Source organism: Rhineura floridana, chromosome 5 (assembly GCF_030035675.1).
Source record: "Rhineura floridana isolate rRhiFlo1 chromosome 5, rRhiFlo1.hap2, whole genome shotgun sequence".
Classification (NCBI taxonomy): Eukaryota; Metazoa; Chordata; class Lepidosauria; order Squamata; family Rhineuridae; genus Rhineura; species Rhineura floridana.
The window spans coordinates 9,489,981-9,495,980 of NC_084484.1; the positions used below are offsets into that span (position 1 = coordinate 9,489,981).

The 6,000-nt window shown below is 47.0% G+C and overlaps 1 pseudogene; it reads right to left on the bottom strand.

Annotated features, from left to right (window-relative positions):
• Nucleotides 1–5,556, bottom strand: part of LOC133385754 (hexokinase-2-like) — a 69,760-nt pseudogene extending 64,204 nt beyond the window's left edge.
• Nucleotides 5,557–6,000: the final 444 nt, after the last annotated feature.

Sequence of the window (6,000 nt, forward strand, 5' to 3'; positions counted from 1 at the left end):
CCAAGTTTGCTGACGATGCTAAATTGTTTAGGGTTGTTAAAACAAAAAGGGATTGCGAAGAGCTCCAAAAAGACCTCTCCAAACTGAGTGAATGGGCGGAAAAATGGCAAATGCAATTCAATATAAACAAGTGTAAAATTATGCATATTGGAGCAAAAAATCTTAATTTCACATATACGCTCATGGGGTCTGGACTGGCATTGACTGACCAGGAGAGAGACCTCGGGGTTGTAGTGGACAGCATGATGAAAATGTCAACCCAGTGTGCGGCAGCTGTGAAAAAGGCAAATCCCATGCTAGGGAAAGGTATTGAAAATAAAACAGCCGATATCATAATGCCGTTGTATAAATCTATGGTGCGGCCGCATTTGGAATACTGTGTACAGTTCTGGTCGCCTCATCTCAAAAAGGATATTCTAGAGTTGGAAAAGGTTCAGAAGAGGGCAACCAGAATGATCAAGGGGATGGAGCGACTCCCTTACGAGGAAAGGTTGCAGCATTTGGGGCTTAAGAACATAAGAACATAAGAGCCTGCTGGATCAGGCCAGTGGCCCATCTAGTCCAGCATCCTGTTCTCACAGTGGCCAACCAGGTGCCTGGGGGAAGCCCGCAAGCAGGACCCGAGTGCAAGAACACTCTCCCCTCCTGAGGCTTCCGGCAACTGGTTTTCAGAAGCATGCTGCCTCTGACTAGGGTGGCACAGCACAGCCATCATGGCTAGTAGCCATTGATAGCCCTGTCCTCCATGAATTTGTCTAATCTTCTTTTAAAGCCATCCAAGCTGGTGGCCATTACTGCATCTTGTGGGAGCAAATTCCATAGTTTAACTATGCGCTGAGTAAAGAAGTACTTCCTTTTGTCTGTCCTGAATCTTCCAACATTCAGCTTCTTTGAATGTCCACGAGTTCTAGTATTATGAGAGAGGGAGAAGAACTTTACTCTATCCACTTTCTCAATGCCATGCATAATTTTATACACTTCTATCATGTCTCCTCTGACCCGCCTTTTCTCTAAACTAAAAAGCCCCAAATGCTGCAACCTTTCCTCGTAAGGGAGTCGCTCCATCCCCTTGATCATTCTGGTTGCCCTCTTCTGAACCTTTTCCAACTCTAGAATATCCTTTTTGAGATGAGGCGACCAGAACTGTACACAGTATTCCAAATGCGGCCGCACCATAGATTTATACAACGGCATTATGATATCGGCTGTTTTATTTTCAATACCTTTCCTAATTATCGCTAGCATGGAATTTGCCTTTTTCACAGCTGCCGCACACTGGGTCGACATTTTCATCGTGCTGTCCACTACAACCCCGAGGTCTCTCTCCTGGTCGGTCACCGCCAGTTCAGACCCCATGAGCGTATATGTGAAATTAAGATTGTTTGCTCCAATATGCATAATTTTACACTTGTTTATATTGAATTGCATTTGCCATTTTTCCGCCCATTCACTCAGTTTGGAGAGGTCTTTTTGGAGCTCTTCGCAATCCCTTTTTGTTTTAACAACCCTGAACAATTTAGTGTCATCAGCAAACTTGGCCACTTCACTGCTCACTCCTAATTCTAGGTCATTAATGAACAAGTTGAAAAGTACAGGTCCCAATACCGATCCTTGAGGGACTCCACTTTCTACAGCCCTCCATTGGGAGAACTGTCCGTTTATTCCTACTCTCTGCTTTCTGCTTCTTAACCAATTTTTTATCCACAAGAGGACCTCTCCTCTTATTCCATGACTGCTAAGCTTCCTCAGAAGCCTTTGGTGAGGTACCTTGTCAAACGCTTTTTGAAAGTCTAAGTACACTATGTACACTGGACCACCTCTATCTATATGCTTGTTGACACTCTCAAAGAATTCTAATAGGTTACTGAGACAGGACTTTCCCTTGCAGAAGCCATGCTGGCTCTGCTTCAGCAAGGCTTGTTCTTCTATGTGCTTAGTTAATCTAGCTTTAATAATACTTTCTACCAGTTTTCCAGGGACAGAAGTTAAGCTAACTGGCCTGTAATTTCCGGGATCCCCTCTGGATCCCCTTTTGAAGATTGGCGTTACATTTGCCACTTTCCAGTCCTCAGGCACGGAGGAGGACCCGAGGGACAAGTTACATATTTTAGTTAGCAGATCAGCAATTTCACCTTTGAGTTCTTTGAGAACTCTCGGGTGGATGCCATCCGGGCCCGGTGATTTGTCAGTTTTTATATTGTCCATTAAGCTTAGAACTTCCTCTCTCGTTACCACTATTTGTCTTAGTTCCTCAGAATCCCTTCCTGCAAATGTTAGTTCAGGTTCAGGGATCTGCCCTATATCTTCCACTGTGAAGACAAATGCAAAGAATTTATTTAGCTTCTCTGCAATCTCCTTATCGTTCTTTAGTACACCTTTGACTCCCTTATCATCCAAGGGTCCAATTGTCTCCCTAGATGGTCTCCTGCTTTGAATGTATTTATAGAATTTTTTGTTGTTGGTTTTTATGTTCTTAGCAATGTGCTCCTCAAATTCTTTTTTAGTTTAGAGAAAAGGAGGGTCAGAGGAGACATGATAGAAATGTATAAAATTATGCATGGCATTGAGAAAGTGGATAGAGAAAAGTTTTTCTCCCTCTCTCATAATACTAGAACTCGTGGACATTCAAAGCAGCTGAATGTTGGAAGATTCAGGACAGACAAAGGAAGTACTTTACTCAGCGCATAGTTAAACTATGGAATTTGCTCCCACAAGTCATGGCCACCAGCTTGGATGGCTTTAAAAGAAAATTAGACAAATTCATGGAGGACAGGGCTATCAATGGCTACTAGCCATGATGGCTGTGCTCTGCCACCCTAGTCAGAGGCAGCATGCTTCTGAAAACCAGTTGCCGGAAGTCTCAGGAGGGGAGAGCTTGCTGGCTTCCCCCAGGCACCTGGTTGGCTACTGTGAGAACAGGATGCTGGACTAGATGGACCACTGGCCTGATCCAGCAGGCTCTTCTTATGTTCTTAATGGCTGAGTATTTCTTGTAAAGATTTGCTATTGTCACCTTCTGTGGATAATAATCTCAGAACTGTCTTCAGCTTCATAGTTGCTGGCCTGTAAGTCTTATAGCCATGTGATGGGATCAGTTCATGGAGAAGCAGCTCCTATAGTGGGCTATAGCTAAAGCTGTGCCTAAAGTCCACTGCAGAGTTCTATCAAGCTTACCATGAGGCACCTAATATGTAAGCCTATATTAAAACCTATTGATGTGTTGAACATGGGAAAAATGGAAATTTTACTCACCGTGAATTTCTATTTGTAGATAGTGCTGCAGGACATTCCTCAGTAGGGATGACTCCTCCTACTGGTTGTGACAGGCTTCTTGGTATCCTATCCTGGGGGAGGAGTTGTCCCTCTCTCCAGACCAAACTGACAGAGCCAGGAACACTCCTCAGGCCCCATATCTGCAGCTTTTCAGACTTCCCTAAAGTGGAAGCCTATACTAGGAAATAGCTGAAGAAAAGTGACAGACCAACACAGAACCAACGTGCTGGAGGAAAGGTCACACATGAAGGAAGACACACAATACTAAACTATGTGTGTAAATGGAAGGTGCTGGCAGAAGCCCTAACTCCCCCACTCCCCCCCCCGCTCCAGAAGGTTGAAGCAGAGGAATGAGAGGTGGGTGGAATGTCCTCCAGCACTATCTACAAATAGAAATTCACGGTGAGTAAAATTTCCATTTTTGCTAGATAGTGATGGAGGACATTCCTCAGTAGGGATATGACTGAGCAGTGTACTAGAACTCCAGGTGGGATTCCTCTAGCTAGGGGGCAACACCTTCTGGAGCACCTTCCTGCCAAATGCAGCATCGGCTGATCAGAATGAATCTATTTTGTAGTGCCTGATAAAAGTGTGTGGAGAAGCCCATGTAGCCGCCCTACAGATATCCATTATGGGGAACCCCCCTTAAACGCTGCTGAAGCCGCTGCCCCCCTAATTGAGTGTGCTGTGGTACCCAATGGAGGTTCCTTACCCAGAGCTTCATATGCATGTGCTATAGCTGCTCTGAGCCAGTGTGAGATAGAGTAGGTCATCACCTTACACCCCTTTGATTTCCCAGAGAAGGCCACAAAGAGGGCCTCAGACCTCCTTAAGTCTAAGGTACGATCCAGGTAGAAACAAAGAGCCCTCCTCACATCAAGGGAGTGCCACCTATGTTCCTGGGCACAGGAGGGAGTGGGGCAGAATGAAGGGAGAACCACTTCCTGTGACCTATGGAAAACAGAATTGATTTTAGGTAGGAATGCCGGGTCTGGTCAACCTTGTCCTGATGGAACACACACAGTTGAGGGTCCGAAGATAATCCCCCCAACTTGGAAACTCTGCGTGCTGATGTAATGGAAACCAGAAAAACTGTTTTGAATGTCAAGAGGTTCAGGGGGCAGGTAGCCATTGGTTCAAATGGCAGTCCTGTTAACGCCGTCAGCATCCAGGTAAAGTTCCAGTTTGGAAACCTGTGAATCATTGGTGGGGAAACCAGCGTCACCCCTCTTAAAAAACGTTTAAGGAATGGGTTGGAGGAAAGCGGGGGCCCCCCCAGGCATAACAAAATGCTATTAAGAGCTGCAGCTTGTCTCTTGATTGTGGCTGCGCTCAGTCCCTTATCTAGGCCTGACTGGAGAACCCTAGGGGACCCCTGATGTCTAGACACCAAGGTTCCACCATATTTGCAGAGCACCAGGACAAGAAAACCTTCCACGTGGATGAGTAAACCCTGTTCGTAGACTGTTTATGCGAGGCCAGTAGCGTGTCAAGCACTTTCCCCTGAAAGCCCTTACCTCTCAACCACAACCGCTCAGTCTCCAAGCTTTTAGCCGGAACAGCTCTGGTCGAGGATGGCAGACTGGTCCCTGAATCAGAAGATCCGTTCGAGAGGGTACCTGCCAGGGTGTCTCGACTGACATGTTCAGTAGGTCCGGAAACCAGGGACGTCGAGGCCAATAGGATGTTGCTAGAATAATTTCCGCCTTCAATGTCCGAACCCGCTGGATTGTGCATTGTATCAGCCCAAACGGAGGAGAGGCGTACAGGAGACTTTGTGGCCATGGTGTGACTAGTGCGTTTGTGCCCTGAGCCTGGTGACATGGATTTCTTGTGAAGAACCTGTCTAGCTGTGTGTTTGCAGGTGTGGCAAAGAGATCCACTACTGGTTCTCCCCACCTGTGCACCACCTGTTGGAAAACTGCTGGGTTCAGTTGCCATTCTGCCTCCTTGATGGCTGTCCTGCTGAGCCTGGTGGGGGTGTTCGGCCTTCAGAAAGGCAAGATGCCTCTCTGCCCATTTGAACAGACACTCTGCCTCGAGCATTAGGCCCTTCGATCTCGTGCCCCCTTGTCTGTTGACATAAGCTTTTGCAGATGAGTTGTCGGTGCGTATGAGATGTTTCCCTTTGATCTCTGGGGCGAAGGCCTGTAGGCCCAGTCTGATGGCCCATAACTCCAATATATTTATATTGAGCTCTGCCTCCATTGTTGACCATGTACCCTGGGCTACACTGTGGTCCAGGTGAGCCCCCCATCCGTACAAGCTCGCATCTGAGGTCATGATTATGCATGGAGGATCTTCCAGGCTGACCCCTTGGACCAACCTCTGAGGCTCCAGCCACCACAGGAGCTCTGTTCTCACTGTTGGAGGAATGGAGACCGAGAATCTGTGTTGTAGGAGAATTGCCTTCTGTTAGGGCAGAAGGATCTGTTGTAACATTCTTGAGTGAAATTGGGCCCACTGAACTACGTCATATGCTGAGACCATTGACCCCAAGAGCCGGGCTAGACTCATCAAGTCCATTTCTCGTGATGACCCCGCTTCCCGAAGCAGCAGCTGAAGTCTTGAAGCCCTTTCTTCGGTGAGCCTCATGAGGACAAGTTGCATGTCCAGGACCACCCCCAAGTGTGGAATAGCTTGGGATGGGGTCAGCATGCTCTTCTTCAAGTTCACTATGAAGCCCAGACCTTGGAGCCATGATACAGTGAGATGGGTATCTGTGTG